General features: G+C 40.6%; 1 pseudogene; it reads left to right on the forward strand.

Annotated features, from left to right (window-relative positions):
- Positions 1-275: 275 nt before the first annotated feature.
- On the forward strand, positions 276-18,039 carry LOC126960712 (SIN3-HDAC complex-associated factor-like; annotated as a pseudogene).
- The last annotated feature ends 1,336 nt before the right edge of the window (positions 18,040-19,375 follow it).

Genomic DNA, 19,375 nt, shown 5'->3' on the forward strand with positions numbered 1-19,375 from the left:
TGATAGAGCAAGTTCTCCTCCATTTCCTCCCTCTTGTTTATTTTTAGTCTTTTATTCTTCAATAGGATTTATAATCAGCTTGTCAAGTTTGAAACCTGTACTAGTTTCCTAGAATGGCTGCAACAAAGCGTCACAAACTGGGTGGCTTAAAAATTACAGAAATTTGGCTAGACAAGGCAGTTGAGGAGGAGGGGGTGCTTGAGGCGGGGCTGGCCCAGTGTGCACTCCTCACCTCGGGGACGTTATGGCTCGTGGAACAGCTGCTTTTGGAAGACTATTGCCCGGAAGAAAAGATGTTTGATTTTCATAAGCCAAAGATGTACCAGCATATAGGGGGCTGCTGTATCTGCAGAGCTAAGTCCTCCAGTTCTTGATTCACTGACGGTAAATGCTATGAAAAGGACTTCCAGAGCCGTTTTGGATTATGAGACCTGTTCAGGAGACATCTGCAATGCCTATGTCCTGCTTGTAAAATGATGGAAGAAGGTGCCAGCAGGATTAAAAAAACAAACAAAAACAAACAAAACAAAAAACAAAAAACTAGAGTCATGTGGTAGTTACAAGGCCTGGACCCAGTATAAAGCGTGCATTGAAACCAAAGGAAGTGAAAACTCTATCTGGAAACAGGATAAAAAGCATCCAGATCAGTAAACTGCAGAAGAAATTTGAACATCCTAATTCTGATGCTCACAACACCACCTCAAATGCGTCCGCAGCTCAATCTCCTTGTAACAGTAACCAGTTAGATGACAGCTCAGATAGAGAGGTGGTTTCTGGTTCTGACAGAATGCCCGTTTTTTTCCGTTTTAGAGCTCACATACTGGGAAAGACAGAAGAGACGTTGTGAGGTCATCTATAAAGACTGTTTTGGGGAAGTCCTCATCTACACACATCTCTTCAAGCCTTGCTGCCGTCAAAAGAAAGAAGCTGGGCCAGGCACTGTGTCTCATGCCCGTAATTCCAGCACTTTGAGTGGCCAAGGTGGGCAGATTGCCTAAGGTCAGGAGTTCGAGACCGGCCTGATCAACATGGTGAAACTCCGTCTCTTCTAAAAATACAAAAATTAGCCGGGCGGAGTGGTGCACCTGTAATCCTAGCTACTCAAGAGGCTGAGGCAGGAGAATCACTTGAACCCGGGAGGCAGAGGTTGCAGTGAGCTGAGATTATGCCACCTCACTCACTCCAGCCTGGGTGACAGAGTGAGACCCTGTCTCCAAAAAAAAGGAAAAAAGAGAAAAGCATCCGCTGAGAAGCCAGAAGCCAGAGGAGCAGAGGCCAGAGCCTCTGCCCATCCCCACTCAGGAGTGGAGACTGAGGTTTTCATGTAAAAGGGGAACAAAAAAAAAAAATCCAAATTTTGAAAAGACCACAAAGCAACAAACTGACCATCCTATTTTTAACTTGGATACCTGCTATTCTGCCAAAAGACAACGTCTAGAATAGTTTTCAATGGGTTGATTTTCCCTCAGTCCCACCAACTTTGAAGCCAGTGTCTAGCTCACTAAAAAAAGAGTTGTATATAATATTTACGACGCTGACTATTTCATAGGAAAGCTGAATGCTGCTGTAAAGTACTCTTTCACTCTTTTTTTTTTTAATCCCCTTCTAATGAATGAAACTAGGGGAGTTTCAGGGGACAAAGATGGAATTTGTTTATGATAAACTGTAGTTTTTAATCTTTCTGTATTGAGAACCAGTGGTTGGGGCATTTTTTAAGATGGCTGACTACACTTGTTTTCCCTTATGATAATAAATTTGTCATAACTCAGTAACATGGACTTGCCCCTAGAGGTAACTGTTTATAATTTTGAAATATTAAGGTCTTGCCTCGGTTCTGATGATTCAACCTGTACTACTGATTATCAAGCAGGACAGACTGAGCTTTCTGTTGCAAATACCTTGGAGGAGAAAGTAATTTCTCAATATATAGACAGGTAACTTGATGCTATACGTTGCATCCTGTGCTATCTCCCTTCATATTAACATTGGATAAAGATTTTAGTGTACGTGAAACTTCTAAAGCAGAATCAAAGCTTCTCTTGGGGAAATGGCAAGACAGGTGAGACCCTGCAGGAATAGGGCCAAAGCATTATCACATGGTAGAGAACACACCCTATTAAAAATGTTAAACTATCCGAAAAATACAATGTGCAAGTCTTCAGGATGGCACAAAACAAAGGTTAATGCTACCTGGGGCACATTTCTTAGAGGGCTTGCTGAGTTTGCAAATAATCGACTTTTGCTTGTGTTACATGACTTTGATGACTTCATTGAAAGTCTGCACAATTCAGTTTCAGCTCTGGATTACTTCAGTTGACCTTTGTGAAGGCTTTTATCTGTGTAGAGTGAGTGTTTGACTTGTTCCAGCCTATTAGGTTTTTATTTTCTTTCACTCTGTATTAAAAGCAAATTTTACTAAAAGAAAAGAGGTTTGTGTTCATGCTAAGTGGGTTGGTTTTGGTTTCGCTCCTTTTATTCAGGCTTTCTGAACATTGAGATAACCTGAACTTAGAGCTCTTCAATCCTAAAAGCCTCAAGAAAAGCCTCTCACTCGAACCCAAACCAAAGCACTCTTACTGCCTCTTTTCTGAATGTTCAGGAAAAAGTATCACCAGTTCAGTCTTTTCATAATGAGGGAGAAGCACTTGCCTGCCTTGTAGTAACAAGACTCAGTGCTTATTTTTTAAACTCCATTTTAAATATTGGATAGTATAACAATAAGTAGTGAGCCACCTTTTATGGGCACCCTGTAGTTTTATAGTTCTGAATCTAAACATTGTATAATTCCTTCTTTTGGGAAAACCTTACATGCTACAAGCCACCATATGCACAGACTATACAGTGAGCTGGGTCGGCTTTCCCCTAGTCTTTGAGGCAAATTACAAAAGTCCAGCCATTATCATCCTCCTGAGTTATTTTGAAAATTTTTTTTGTATATGTTGGCTGCAGTATTAGTGGTAGAATATACTATACTATGGATCATCTCTACTCCTGTATTTATTTGTTTATTACTAGACCTCAGCCACAGTCATCTTCTTCCCCTTCCACCTCTCTTCGCCTGTGGGATGTACTATATGCAGTCATGCACTTTGTATTAATATATTAGAAATCTACAGACCTATATTGTACTTTTTATACTGTTGGCTACTTATAATCAAAACTTTTACTAGGGAATTGAATAAGTCTAGTCTTATTATAAACTTTTTTTAAAATACAGAAATTTGTTCTTTCACACTTCTGGAGGCCAGAAGTCCGAAAGGGTGTATCAGCAGGTTGGTTCCTTCTGGGGACCGGGAGCAGGGAATCTGTTCCATGCTTCTCCCTGAGCTTCTGGTGGTTTCTAGCAGTGGTTGGCATTCTTTGGCTTGTAACTGTATCACTCCAATCTCTGTGTCCATCCTCACACAGCCAACATCACCCAGCCTTCTTCCTTGTGTGTGTCTCTGTGTCTTCATGTGGCCTTCCTATAAAGATTAGGGCGAGATCTAATATGACCTCATCTTAACTTAATTACATCTGTGAAGACTCTATGTCCAAATAGGGTCACATTCACAGATCCTGGGAGCTAGGACTTTACCTTCTCTGTTAGGAATATGCCATACAACCCTCAATAAAACCTTTGATTGCAATTACATTGCATTTGGGTGCCAATCAAAACCACAATGGGATACCACCTTACTCCTGCAAGAATGGCCATAATAAAAAAAATAATAGATGTTGGTGTGGATGTGGTGAAAAGGGAACACTTCTACACTGCTGGTGGGAATGTAAACTAGTACAATCACTATGGAAAACAGTGTGGAGATTCCTTAAAGAACTAAAAGTAGAACTGCCATTTGATCCAGTAATCCCACTCCTGGGTATCTACCCAGAGGACGAGAAGTCATTATATGAAAACATTTCATTGCACACCCATGTTTATAGCAGCACAATTCACAATCGCAAAAATGTGGAGCAAACCCAAATGCCCATCAATCAACGAGTGGATAAAGAAACTGTGATATATATATATAATATATATATAAGATATATATATATGATGAAATACTACTCAGCCATAAAAAGGAATGAATTAATGGTATTCACAGACACCTGGATGAGCTTGGAGACTATTATTCCAAGTGAAGTAACTCAGGAATGGAAAACCAAACATTGTATGTTCTCACTCATAAGTGGGAGCTAAGCTACAAGGATGCAAAGGCGTAAGAATGATAAAATGGACTTTGGGGACTTGGGGGGAAAGGATGGGAAGCAGGTGAGGGATAAAAGACTACAAATTGGGTTCAGTGTATACTGCTCGGGTGATACGAGGACCAAAATCTCATAAATCACCACTAAAGAACTTATGTAGCCAAATACCACCTAGTCTCAAAAACCTATGGAAATAAAAACACAAGATAAAATTAAAAGGAAATTACATTGCATTTGGGGATTTGTTTAGGGGAGGATTGTCATTTTTACTTAATTTACTTGCATTTAACTTATTTCCTTCCAGAATATTTTATCCTTTTCTTCATAAGATTTTTAAACATCTTTTGTTCAATTTATTCCCAGGTACCTTATTGTTTTTTGTTATGCTTCAAAATGGTATCTTTTTTCAAGTTGCATTTTTCTACTTCTGTGTTGCTGGTGTACAGAATGCTGTGTTTTTGGGGGCAATTGACAAAACATTCAATAATTATTATTCTTTCTAACAGTTTGTGGGAGTCACTGGAATGTTTTGTGTATAGTCGTACTGTCTGCATTGACAATTTTATTTTTTCCTTTCCAGCCTATATTCCCTTTACTTATACTCCTTATCTCATTAAGTTGGTAGGACCTTCAGTAAAATGATGAATAAAAGTAGCAACTGGGGATATCCTTGACTTGTTTCCAATTATACAGAAATATTGTTAGTATTTGGCCATTCATTATGAGGTTTACTTTGACATTTTGTTTAAAATATTTTATCAAATTACTTTTTATTCATAATTGGGAAAAAACTATTTTGATTTTGTGTTAGCTTTCATCATGTATGATATCAACTTTTATACCAAAGGTTTGATCAGAATCTATAAAAATAATTGTATGTTCTTTTGTCTTTTCCATATGCTATTATGGTCAATTTCACTGGAGAATCTTTTAATGTTAAACAATTCCAACACTCCTGTGATAAATCATATTTAGTTATGTTTTTCACTCCTTTTATCTTATGTATTATATCCTTGATTACAAAGTTATGATCACATTTTTAAATATGGTGTTCCATATCAAGGAAAATGGAAATAGTCACACATAAATATTTTTATATATGTGTCTATTTCTCCTCAGTTAGGGAGCAGAAGTATTTCTGCTTTTATCCTTGGCACCAATGTGTCAAGGATTGAACAAAAAGGCAGAGGCAGAAGGAATCTGCTGTACTTTTATCTGCATAAATATCTGCTATCAGATCCCACAAGCGAAGCCCTGAGGTGTCCTATCGAGGTGTTAGTGGATGACAGAAGTTGTCTCCACGTGTACGCAGGGGCACAGGGATAGAGGGTGTCCTCCAAGAGCTGCACCATCAGCTCACCTGGTACCAGTCACAGTTGGAGCCATATAGGATCTCCAAACACCACTTTCTTCCTGGATGTCGGTGTTTAGGGTTGTTAATGTCTGAAAGGCCAAGAGTCATTGGAAATTCTACCAAGAAATAACAGGAGTTCTCTGAAGATCAGAGAAGGGCTGTGGAGTCTAATTAGAAATCCTACCACAAGGGAGACTGGCAAGTCAGCAGTGACTGGGACCTTCAGGAGGGCGTTGGTCCTTCTTGCTTCTGCCCTCTTGCTCTAAAAGACACGTATATTTCTGAAGCTCCCATGGGGAACAGGATCTCCTTGATGATGCATCCATACAACAAGAGTGGTTGCACTTCTTAGAGGTCACGCCAATATACATAACCACCAGTAATGCCTGAACATAATGCCAGAAAAAGCGTTGCCCCATGCAAGAGTTGTGGTGAGGGATTCCCCTGGCTGTCAGAAGACCAAAACTCTCCCTCTCTTTGGTTCTTGATCCACCCTAATTACACTGGACATCACACCTGTGATTATAAAGTAACTGTGGCTGCAATATTTTAAAATTACATATAAACTACCATAATTCACATATGTACAAGTTCTTGTGTACTTGTTAAAAGTTTCAGTTAGCCATAATCCTGCCTTAGATTAACTTCATGGAATATGACGCCACCCATGTAAACAGAATATTTGTTAAAGGGGAGGTAGTCAGTGTAGGGTAGGGAGGTGGCAGCTGGAAGAACACGATGGAAGACTTGGGCTCAAAGTATCAGCTCTGATTCCAACCCCAGACTAGTCACTTAACTTCTGGGACCTTATCTGCCAATATGAAAACCATACTTGATGACTCTTTGAGCTTTTGTGTGCTAGAATTTCTTTTAATAAACCATTTTTATAATCACATCTCCTATATTACCCTGTGTTTCTTTCTTTTGTGAGTGTCTTGCTTTCATCAACAGCTTGAAACACATTGTGGGCAGAGATCCCATACACTCCTTCTTTTATATATTCTTTGTGGTCTAACCAGAGTTTATGATGTGACAGGAGCCAAATAAGGGCTTAGCAGAGTGAATGTGTGAATGAATGACTTTGAATCTCCCTGTGATGGTGAATTTCATGTATTAACTCAACTGGGCCATGGCATGTCCAGATAGGTGGTAAAACATTATTTCTGGGTGTGTCCCTGACAATGTTTATGGAAGAGATTAGCATTTGAATCAATAGACTGAGTCAAGAAGATCCACCCTTACCAATGTGTCAAGGATTGAACAAAAAGGCACAGGCAGAAGGAATTTGCTGTGTCTTTTTGAGCTGGGACATCCATCTTCTCCTGCCCTCCAACATCAACATTGCTGGTTACGTGGACCTTCAGACTCAGAATGGAATTGACCCTATTGGCTCCCCTGACTCTAAGGCCTTTGAGCTTGAATTGGAACAATGCCACTGGTTTTCCTGGGCTGCCAGCTTGTAGACAGATGGCATATCAAGAGACTTCTCAGCCTCCACAATTGCTTGAGCCAGTCCTTCATATAAAGATAGATAGATAGATAGATAGATAGATAGATAGATAGATAATATATAGATAGATTTTTTTTTGAGACAGAGTCTCGCTCTGTCACCCAGGTTGGAGTGCAGTGGCACGATCTTGGCTCACTGCAACCTCTGCCTCCTGGATTCAAGCAATTCTCCTGCCTCAGCCTCCCAAGTAACTGAGACTACAGGTACACACCTCCATGTCCAGCTAATTTTTGCATTTTTAGTAGAGACGGGGTTTTGCCATGTTCACCAGGCTGCTCTCCAACTCCTGACCTCAAGTGATCCACCTGCCTTGGCCTTCCAAAGTGCTGGGATTACAGGCATAAGCCACCACAACCGGCCAATATCTATGTGTCTATAAAGATCCTATTGGTTCTGTTTCTCTGGAGAACGCTGACTAATACACTGCCTAACCTCTAGCTCATAGTAGCCAGACAAAAGTAAAATTTTTCTCCGTACTCTCTATAGTCTGGGTAATACTGTATATAAGCTGGACTTTAAGAAAACCACATGAACCAAAAATCTTACAAATGTTGACAGCTGTCAATTATTCTTTGTCTTATAAATTGGGTTCATATCAGTCAGGGGCCCTGCAAGAAGCACTCTCAAAATGGGTAGTGTGAGAGTTTAGTAAAGGAGCTATTTACAAAGGTGTGGGCAACCTGGCAGAGAAGGTGTGTTCCTCTGGCCCCCACACTTCAAACCCTCAAGATGCACCATTATACCAGAAAGAGTTCTCTCAGTCATAACCCTCCTCCCTCCCAAGTCCCTACTGAAAGGTCAGAAAATATATTTTTGAAAGATCAGAACAATGACGGTGCTGGAAATTTTTTAAAATGAGATTGCATGGTCAGAGAAAGCGAAGCAGGAAAGTCACAAAACAAAATACCAGAAGCAAATGCAACTCCTTCCTAGAGAGTATCAGAGAAGATCCAAGCTTGGGGCAAATAGGAAGAAAAATTGTGAGCCACTGGGAGTGATTATGGGGCACGTAATGAAAGAGAATTAACTATTTTCTTGATTTCAATTGATCCAGAAAGTTCTGAAATTTGGCTCACATGTTCCTTGTAATATATTTCCCTGTGTTTCCATCAGTGACATATATTTTTCTTGCAATAACTCTACGCCCCTTTGATTGGAAAATCTAGCTCTGGAGCTCTTCCTGGAATAACTGTGCCAGTTAAGCTCTTCCCACCCCCAGCCCCACTTCCATCCCTCTGGGCATCCTGTATGCCCAAGATGTAACTGCACTCTAAAAGCAGTAGGTGGGAGAGACTAATGGAGCATCAGAGTAGCATTGAAAGGGACTCTAGTCTATACCACCTGCTGCAGCAGACATGGAGGAAAAAAGAAAGGAGGATCTCCTTCAAGGAAGGAAACACACAAATGTCCAACACACCAGAGAACAGCCTTCCTCGTTGTGCCTGCATCTCATTCACACTGTGAAGTACATCATGGTTGATCACAACTATCACCCTCAGCAAGAAGCCAGAGAGAAAACAGATGTATGTAACTAAAGAAGAAACCCATCCCAACTATTTATACAAACCAAACAAACGATGACATGCTGTACACACCATTACTTTCTTGTCCTATATTTCAATCTCGTTTTGGAAACTTTCCTGTTATCAGTACATAGAAAAGCTTTCTTATTTTGGGGTTTTTTTTTTAATTTTTACTTTTTTGTTTACATCTGAATATTATTTCATTGTATTGATATATCATAATTTATTTAAACACACTCTTACTGGTAGATAATTTAGGCTGTGTTATCAAACTTTCTGATCCTTGCTAACCTTATAGGTGATAAGTGGTAACCTGGGATAGTTTTATTTTGCATTTATCTTTTTTTTTTTTTTTTTTTTTTTTGAGACAGAGTCTCGCTCTGCTGCCCAGGCTGGAGTGCGGTGGCACAATCTTGGCTCACAGGAAGCTCTGGCCTCCTGGGTTCACGCCATTCTCCTGCCTCAGCCTCCCGAGTAGCTGGGACTACAGGCGCCCACCACCTCATCCGGCTAGTTTTTTTGTATATTTAGTAGAGATGGGGTTTCACCGCGTTAACCAGGGTGGTCTCGATCTCCTGACCTTGTGATCCGCCCACCTCGGCCTCCCAAAGTGCTGGGATTACAGGCGTGAGCCACTGCGCCCGGCCTGCATTTATCTTATGATGAGTGAAATTGAACATCTATTAATGTGTTCAAGAACCATTTGTATATTCCTTTCTGTGTGCAGTCCAGTCTGTTAATATCTTTTTTCTATTTGGTTTTGGTCTTTGAGAGAGATCATTTTTTTGTTTACATCAGTTTGATTTATACACATTTGAATATTATTCAAATGACTGACTTGTTTCCAATAAGTAAACTAAATTAAAAATAACTTGATCACTTTGTGTCAAACACAATTGTTCATATACCATACTCTAGCACCACGGTCTTTTATTATTGGTAGGAATTCAACTTCTGAACTCTGGGGCCAAATAGCAATGAAATTAGAACTTCTTAAAGCCCCAAATCCATTATTTCTGAACTAAAATATAATGTAACTAACTTTTTCAAAGTTATCCTCGGTTAAATAAATTAGATTACAAATTAGTCCACTGTTTCAAAATGCAGGGGTTTTTTTAACCCCATAAATTTAGCTTCACAGAAAATACATTGTTAAAGCCAACAAATTTCATAGAGTATTACAACTTTAAAACTAGAAGCTACCTTTAAAGTTATTAATTCTATTGCATCGTTATACAGATATAACAGAAAATTTGAGCAAGTAGCCAGAGTTAATAGAACCTAACCCTCCAGATTCAGCACGGTGATCTTCCTGTGCCACTTTGTTGCTCCTTTCAATCTGCTACTTAAGAGAAATCAGAATTTTCTGTCCTTGGCAGAAAGTTTCTTTTCAAGAGATATGTGAATACGTAGCACCAAACCCTTCAAAGAAAGCCCAGGACAGCTGACCTCAAAGTTTTGCTGTGGGTGCTTCTCCTAACTGGGTCCATTGTTCTCCCAGCCTTGACCTTAAGCTCCTATAAAGGAAAAGAATTCAGCAACGCTGGGGAGACAAATACATATTTTTAAATTTCTCCCCAGTGATAGACAGGACAGAACAAGGCAGCCCAGGCAGGGGTGTGGCTAAGAAAACCTTTCAGAGTTGGACACCTCACTGAATGCTACCATCCAAGGTAAACACCAAGCTTAGTGAAATCTCAAGCAATTGGCTATTTGCCTTTATGTCTGATCCCATGTAAAGGAGGGGTAATATTTGATGAAAAACAAAAGATCTGAGAAAACCACATAATAATCACGTACTGAGACCAGGTACAGGAGCTTAGTTGTTTAGATCCTGAATTAATAAATGATGTGAGATACAAAACCCCAGAGGCAAGAACTCCAGCAAAAGCAGTAGAGGGGATCAGCCATGTAGCCCTTAGAGAGAGCGCTAGGCTAAGTAGGGGTACGTTGGAGGGTGAGGAACCAAGGCCCAAGCTCTCTTCTTTAAGTAGAGAAGGAATAAGTTCATTCCTACATGTCATTCTGGCAGTCTCTGGAAAACAAAGCAAAACAAAACAGGTATTTCTAAAAGAATGAGAGTTACAATAAATGCCTTGATGGGCTTGGCTGAGTTGTGCTGTGAAGGAAGGAGAGTAGCAGAACATCTCAGGTGGATCAGAAGCAAGGCTGTCTTCGCAGTAGTCCAGGAGACATCTGTCTACGTGGTGAGGACTGCCATGTGCAGATGGGCAACTTGTGCACTGCTCAAAGGCACTGTCCTAAGAAATGCAGGGACTGAAATACATCCTGCACATCACTAGTAAAACTGCACAGGAAAAGAATTCCTTTTACAAAGGCACCCACTGGACTGCATCTGCCCAGAGGGAGAAACCTTTTCTAATTCAGGCAAAGGTGTTATGTAGGTTACTGGCAGCTTGGGATCTTATTATAAATGTAGACCCCCAAGGCCTACCCCAGAACTGCTGAATCAGGATCTTCCCATTAGCAATATCCCTGGTGCCTTGTATGCCCATTACAGTTTGAGAAACACTGGCTAAAACACAGGAAAATACATTTCTTTGCAGAAGGGGAAATAGATACAGAAGACAGCACTTTGCTTAGAGAAGAGGTACAGGTTGCACTCAGGCCTCCTGAGTTCCAAGCTTCAACTTTTATTCCATGCTAATAACCTTTCATTACCCTTGGTCTATTTCGTCATCATAGCACATGGACACATGGCCTGAATCCCTCATTGCTTTTAGAGTCCTGAGGCTCCTGGAACCCTCAAGACTTGTAACATATATTTTCAAGATCCCCTAGTTCACTTGTGAATGAGGATCGTTGGATTACAGCTGAGCTAGGACAGTGGAGGTAACCCTGCCCCTGCTCAGAGCTCCAGTCCTTAGATTCTGGCTAAAATTCAGGTCTAGGAGTGTTAGAGAAGACTGGTGTGTGTATGTGTGTGCATGAGGACAAGTGTGTGTGTGTCACAGAGTGCACACAGGCATGAGGAGAGGGTGGGTATGTAGAGCAGTTAGAAATATCTTGCATGCAAGCCTTGCTCTTCTTCTGCCTGGCTTTTCATTTGGGGTTTTAGCATTCTTCTAAGAGCCCAAACCACAGCTTAGCTTGTCATACACTCTCGAAGAATCTGTCCCCAAATTTTCTTTGCATTCCTCATTTATGCAAACAGATTGTATATCTAAACTTGGAGTGCCTTTCAACTTAAGTTTTTCCATGATAGTTGATATGATCTCTCTCACTCTCCCCCCTTCTCCTCTCTCAATTTAATTGTGAAACCACCTTCCTAGTCCCTGCTAGATGGTACTCAGCCTATAGGAATAGAGAGGAAGTCTGGAAGCAAAAGTATCAAGGAGAGAATTCACAGTATAAAAGCCTGGTTACAATACATCCTTTTGGAGTAGCAAGCATCACCTCACACTGTAACTAGCAGCTTATCATGGTCAGAGAAAAGCTGCTAAGTTTTTCTCCTTAGTACTATCTACGTCTTTTACTCTGTGTGCCAGCGGTTGGTCTCTCTCTCCTCCTCCTCCTCCTCCTCCTCCTCCTCCTCATTCTCCTCCTCCTCTCCCTCCCTGTCTAAAGTCTCATTCTCCCTCTCCATCGCTCTCCTCACCCTCCCACCAAGGAGGACCTCTTTTATCTTCTCCAAGCTAATTATGATTTTCAAGTTCTCCTTCATGAGTTCCAGTAAAGAGAGAAAGAAGTGGAAAAGTGGAAGGAGGTGTTCACAGCATGAGAGCTTCTTCTCAAACAGGGGCTCCTTCCTCTGCCACCTTCGTGCTCAAAGCAGGCTGCCTCCTATCCCCGCGCAGCTCCCTGGGGCTAGGGACCCTCTATGGCTGTGCCCAAAGAGGCTGCACAGTCCTTCCAGCTAATGCAGCTCTAGTCAACTGACCTTTAGTCAGATACCATTAACTTCTGTCCCCGTTCACATTCACCCTTTCTCCTCTCCTCCCCACTTCTAGACTTTTTTCAGGTAGGTGGAAGGATGTTGAAGGAGTTTACACTGGATACTTTTTATTTAAAAAAAAAAAAAAAAAAAAAAAAAAAAAGGCAGAGAAACAGCCATCTCAGACTGTGGGAATAGGTCATGGGGTCAGAAATTTAAGAAAAGTCAAGGTTTTTTCATTGCTATGCTGGAGGAAAAAAGCAAGAATTGATTGAGGAAACAGGAAGGCTGTGTGGTTTTGCAACTTTCTTCCAGCCTGCTTGCACTCACAGAAAAGACAGACTTTAGATTCAGCCATTTTCCCCTCCCTCCTCTCATTCGTTGCAGGCACTTCGCCTTGAGAGTAAGGAGTTTTATGTTGTTTTGTTTTGTTTTCCCAGAAGGACTCTTGGTTCATTACAAATCAAATTATACAGAATGAGAATAAGAAGAAGTTTTTCAATGCAAGGTGCTGAGACTAGCCCAAGCCACCTGTCTCAGTATTTTGGCATGTCACTTCACCTCTCTGGATCTTAATCCCCTTTGACATAAAATTAGGATAATACCATCAATCCAATCTACCACACAGGAAGGTTAAAAGAAGCATGCCAGATAATGTATGTGAAAGAATTTTTTAAAGTATAAAGTTGCTCTAAGAGTAGAAGGTGCTATTGATAGCAAATCACTGTTTTAAGTGCTTTGTGAGAAATAAGTTTGAGTAAGAATTCTTTACCAAAGAGTTACAATACAATCAGAGGGCAAGACATAGAGCAGATGACACAGTGCAGAACAGATGACAGTATCAGGTGGCCTATGGTAAGGGTCAGGATGGTGCAGGCGCAAGTTGGAGGCTAGAAACCTGCCAACTACACAAATGCAGAGTGAAGAGTGATATTGAAGGGATGGGAGCTGTTTCAGATTGCATATGACTCCCAAAAGGATATGTTAGAGACTCAACCCCCAGTACCTCAGAAGGCAACCTTATTTGGAAAATAGGGTCCTGCAGATGTAGTTAAGATAAAAACCCTACTGGATTTGGGCGCGTGTTTAATCCAATGTGATTGCTGTCCAGAAGGGGAAAGAGAGAGACAAGGAAGAGAATGCCAAGCGAAGACATACACGCTGAGAATGACATAGGATAAAAGGAAGAGAGACTTAAACTGTGCACCTGCAAACCAAGAAAGGTAACGGGTAACCAACAAATCACCAGAAGCTAGGAAAAGGCTGCAGGGATCCTCCAATACAGGGTTTGTTGGTTTGTTTTTTGTTTTTTGCTTTGTAATGGAGTCTCACTCTGTTGCCCAGACTGGAGTGCAGTGGCATGATCTCGGCTCACTGCAACCTCCACTTCCCAGGTTCAAGCAATTCTCCTGCCTTAGCCTCCTGATTAGCTGGGACTACAGGTGCATGCCACAACACCCAGCTAATTTTTGTATTTTTAGTAGAAGTTTTACCATGTTGTCCAGGCTGGTCTCAAACTCCTGACCTCAAGTCATCCACCTTGGCCTCCCAAAGTGCTGGGATTGTAGGCGTGAGCCACAGGCCCAGACTCTCATACAGGTTTTAGAGGAGTGTGGACGGCCCTGTGGACACCTTGATTTCTGACTCCTGGCTTCCAGAATGGCAATAGAATACATTTCTGTTGTTTTTAGCCACCCAGTTTGTAATACTCTGTTACAGCAACCACAGGAAACTAACATAAAAGTTGAGCAGGGTCTTGTAAAGCTATGCCATAGTCCCATAGGCACAGCTGAGGAGAGGCAATTATTCATGTCCTGTTATATCACAGGGAGGGGTGAACTTCACCAGTCAAGTTAATCATTTCTCAATATGCTAGAATATATTGGAATAATATCTGTGTTCCCTCTGTCTAAAATCAGCAATTTCTACTTTACTATATAGTAACCAGTATTATTATCATAGCTTTGTTGCTTAATATATTTGGTTTGGCTGCACAAACTCTTTTTTAATTACTTCTCCTTGCCTATTATCTGTTTACTGCCCATGAAGAATCATCCTGACTCTGTTCTCATTTGAAAAAAAAAAAATCTATGTTTGGCTTTCACGTTTATTGATATTCAGATCTTAGTGGTATATACCCAAATGTCCTAATAATTTTTGACAAGGAGTTCTGAGGAGAGCATTCTGAAATGACCTCGGAAGCAACTCCTAAAGCACTGTGAGCCCTGTTTGATACTCCATAGATTCTGCTTCAAGGAAATCCTGTTCCCTGAAGAAGTTGTTATGGTCTATTGGACCAGTATCATACATTGAGAAAGATCTAAGAGCCATATTTACACATACAGCTGTCATAGATCCAAAGTAGCCATTAGAGATGATTAGGTAAATAGAACAATTTCAAATGTCCCTAAATACATATTTGCAGGATAATAGTCTATTGGAAGAGGTGTTTCTCTTTCAGTAGGCCCAGCTTTTAAAAATGAAACTCTGGTTGAGTTACAAGCCCGCTATATAGCACTGCCCCATCTCTATGTATTGTCGATTAATATATCATGGTTGTATCTGATAATGTCTTAGCAATTCTTGGGCTCTCTAATAATGATGGGGAGCATGTAACATTCATTCAAGGCAGGGCTCAGGACACAAATCAGTATTCTGGTTTTAGAGCAGAGGCGTCTACTTGGGTGCCCCCAAAGGTAGTAATTGATGTCTGTGTGCTATTTTTATTGTTTCAGAAAGTATCAGAAATTATTCATTTGCACTCAAACCACAACAAGGTCTAATTCAAGGGTCAATTGTGCATTACAAAGTTAAGAGTCTAGAGCCAGACTGTCTGAATTTCAATTCAGCATCACAATTCACCAGGTGTAAAACTTTGTCCAGTTTACTCAACCTCCCTGAACCTCAGTTTCCTCATCAGTAAAATAGGGGTGATAACAGTACCTACTGCATAGGTTGCTTCTGAGGCTCACCTGATTTGATGCAGGGAAGGCACTTAGGGTAGTGCCTGACAGATAGTAAGTTCCCAAGAAATGCTTATTAAGACTTTTTGCTTTTAGCTAAATTTTATGAATTCCAACCAGATATTTTATGCTAGCCAGAAACTCTGCTTTGCAAAGGCATGTGTCTCAAATCAATTCTTATTAATTATTAAATATTATTTATTTATAAGATACCTCATAAAGCCTGATTTATGCAAGGGAAAAAATAGAAGGGGTCATTGGTGGTGACAATGCTGGAGATCATTTTTTCTTCTTTTTTTTTTTTTAAGATTCTCTTGCTTGTTTTTACTGATTCTCATGCTGACACAGTATCCAAACCATGAAAGAATATCCAGAGAATCCAGTCCTGTGAGACACTGTCATCTTTCTTTTTTCTTTTTCAGAGACAGGCTCATGCTCTGTTGCCCGGGCTAGGGTGCAGCGGCACCATCATAGCTCACCGCAACCTCAAACTCCTGGGCTCAATTGATACTCCTTCCTCAGCCTCCCAAGTAGCTAGGAGTACAGGTGTGTGCCACCATACCTGATGATTTTTTATTATTATTATTTTTGTAGAGACAAGTCTCACTATGCTACCCAGGTTGGTCTTGAACTTCTGAGGTCAAGTGACTCCCCCACTAAGGGGGATTGCTAAGCAATTGCTAAGTCTCCGATTCTGTCTCTCTCAATTTCCGTTAAAATGTCCGAGGAGATTCAGAAAAGTATGAAAATGAAAACTGCATGCTGATTGGTACGTTAATACCCAAATTGGGGAGGAATTTCCACAAGATAAAGTGGTTGGAGCAGACATGAAGGAAAAAACTACCCAACATGATACAGAACTTAAAATGTAAAGCACCAAAATTGAAATCCACTCAGGAAGAAGTAAATAGCAGAATGAATACTACAGACATAGTCATCACCATTCAAGTCTCATTTTAGGGGTCACCTCCTCTAAAAAGCGTTCCTGTAACCCCTCAAGCTGACCCAGGTGCCTCTTTGCCTGTTGTTTGAGTTCTCAGTGCAGCCTCTGTGTTCTTCTACCATATCAACCACACATCATATTGATATTAGCAGTTTCTAGATCTAAGTCTAAATCTAAATTGTATGGACCATGTACTGGTTCTGTTTGCATCTCCTGAAACTGGCAGAATGGCTGGTCCACTACAGGTGATCCATTGAACCATTCTGTTATGGTCTAGCTTCTTCAGAGAGGTCGTTTACTGAATTATCCAGTGTTTTGTCAAAAGCCAGGTATACTCTCTGCTGCACTTTCCTGAACTATGAATTTTGTAGTCCATCAAAAGAAAGGAATTTGGTTATTCATTTATTCACCCATTTTATCAGTATCTTCTGAGTTTCTACCATGTGACAGACATTACACATATATTCAGCCTGATATGACTTATGTCTTTGGTCATAAGCTGATGCCTAGTATGGATAATTCCTTTTTTAGGTTCTTAGGAATAATTCCTCTAATAATTTATTCAGAGCCTAGTACTTTAGAACCTTTCTAAGTTCAACGTCAACTTCATTGGTCTATAATGGGATCAACATATCTTCTTCATTGTTTCAAAATCTAGAACCACAGCTGTCTATCTCTAAACTTCTGATACCACTCTCATTGTCTATGATCCTTCAACTATCACCAGCAACAAGAGCTGGACACTTTCAGCCACAAGTTTTCTACGTGGCACATGACGTCATCTTTTAGGCTAGAAGATCTGCAGTCATTAAGAGAAGGTATCTCATATTTCCTCCTCTTCTTTAATTTTAATTCCTATTAAAGTTTATGTAGGAAGATCATTGTCCCTGACAAAGATAGAAGGATAGAAAGTAGGAGACACTGGACAATCTTGCTTTCCTTGTTAACCTGTCTTTGGTAACCTATCGAAGGGAGGTCGTCAATACCAAAGTTTATTTATTTTTATTTATTTACTCGTTTATTTATTTTTGAGACGGAGTGACCTTGTTTTGAGACCTTGACCTTGTTGCCCAGGCTGGAGTGCACTTGTGTCATCTCGGCTCACTGCAACCTCCACCTCCAAGGTTCAAGCGATTCTCCTGCCTCAGACTCCCTGGTAGCTGGGATTACGGGTGCCTGCCACCACGTCCAGCTAATTTTTTGTGTTTTCAGTAGAGACAGCATTTCACTATGTTGGCTACACTGGTCTCGAACTTATGACCTCAGGTGATCCACCCACCTCAGCCTCCCAAATTGCTGGGATTACAGTCATGAGCCACCACGCCCAGCTGATACCAAAGTTTAAATCTGCCCAAATTGAAGATTAACTGCTATAGGAATTGGCTTTCTACCAAAAATAATCAGAATACTGGACCAAACACTTGAAACAACTGTTTCAGATATTGCACAACTGTTTTCAGACACTGGACTACCGTTTTCAGATACTGGACAACCATTTTCCGATACTGGACAACCGTTTTTAGATATGGGACAATTGCTTTCAGATATTAGACAACTGTTTTCAGATATTAGACAACTGCTTTCAGATATTGGACAACCGTTTTTTAGATATTGGACAACCATTTTCAGATGTCAGAATGGTGAAGATGTCAGATGTTAGAATAGTGCCCTGCGGGTATTCAGAGGTTTCTACTTGAGCCTATGGCTGCTCCCTTAGTTGCACACATGTGGAGTAAAACTCCATGAGGCTGCAGAAGGAACCACCAGAAAGCAGCAGCAGATGAAACAACTTCCAGAACTTCCTAGCTTTTATGAAAAGCTAGGAACATTTCATGTTTTGACCAGACAGGGCAGACAGGGAGGAGAGACCTCATACTATGTAGGCATTGGCAGTGATGTACTGGAGCAGGTTTGTCCCTGTTTGAGACAGCTGATTGCTAAGCTTTCAGGAATTTTGAGAGTTATTTGATGTCACATTGGTAGATGGAGACTGGCCATGATAGAAAATCAGCAAATGTTACAAATAGATTTTTATTTTTTCCCAGAGAACCAGTTGTTAAACATTTACCAGCATACCACTAGGTACTGGGTAGTCTTTAGAAGAATCATGCTTTAGTAGTAAGGATAAATTAATCCTACAACAAAAGCTACACTGAACCGACACCCTAAAAAAAGCCCAAAAGCAAGCCTCAAAAGGGTCAAACTCATCTATAAGCAACATAACTTCAATGAAGGCCCAACACCTTTTTTTTTTTAAGACAGAGTCTTGCTCTGTCACCCAGCCTGGAGTGCAGTGGCATGATCTTGGCTCACTGCAACCTCCTCCTCTTGGGTTCAAGCAATTCTCATGTCTGAGCCTCCCGAGTAGCTGAAACCACAGGCATGCACCGCCATACCTGGCTAATTTTTGTATTTTTAGTAGAGACAGGTTTTCGCCATGTTGGCCAGACTAGTCTTGAACTCCTGACCTCAAGTGGTCCGCCCACCTGGGCCTCCCAAAGTGCTGGGATTACTGGCTGAGGCCCAATACTCTTGAAAGTAATACAACAAAATCTAGCTTTTAACACTATAGCATTCATCATAACATGGATAGCCTTACATCTATTAAATAAATGTAATTCAGTATCAGAAACCATTCCAAAAAGAAAAAAAAAAAAACAGACTCAGGATATTTTAATGAATTCCACAAAAATACTTAAGGAGGAAATAAACCCAAGTCTACATAAAGTCTTCCAGAAAACAGAAGAGGAGGAAATACTTCCTAATTCAAATGCTATGGGGCCAGCATTACCCTGCTATCAAAACCAAAGACACATCACAAGAAAAGGACACTGCAGACCAATATCCTTCCTCAATATAAATAAAAATTATTTTAAAATATTCACAAATCAAATCCATCAGTTTAAGGATAACAATCCATTATGACCAAGTGTGGTTTATCCTAGGAAGGCAATGGGTTTTTTTTGCCTTTGAAAATCAATTTGTGTCATTCACCT

This window comes from Macaca thibetana, chromosome 8 (assembly GCF_024542745.1).
Source record: "Macaca thibetana thibetana isolate TM-01 chromosome 8, ASM2454274v1, whole genome shotgun sequence".
In the NCBI taxonomy this organism is placed as follows: domain Eukaryota; kingdom Metazoa; phylum Chordata; class Mammalia; order Primates; family Cercopithecidae; genus Macaca; species Macaca thibetana.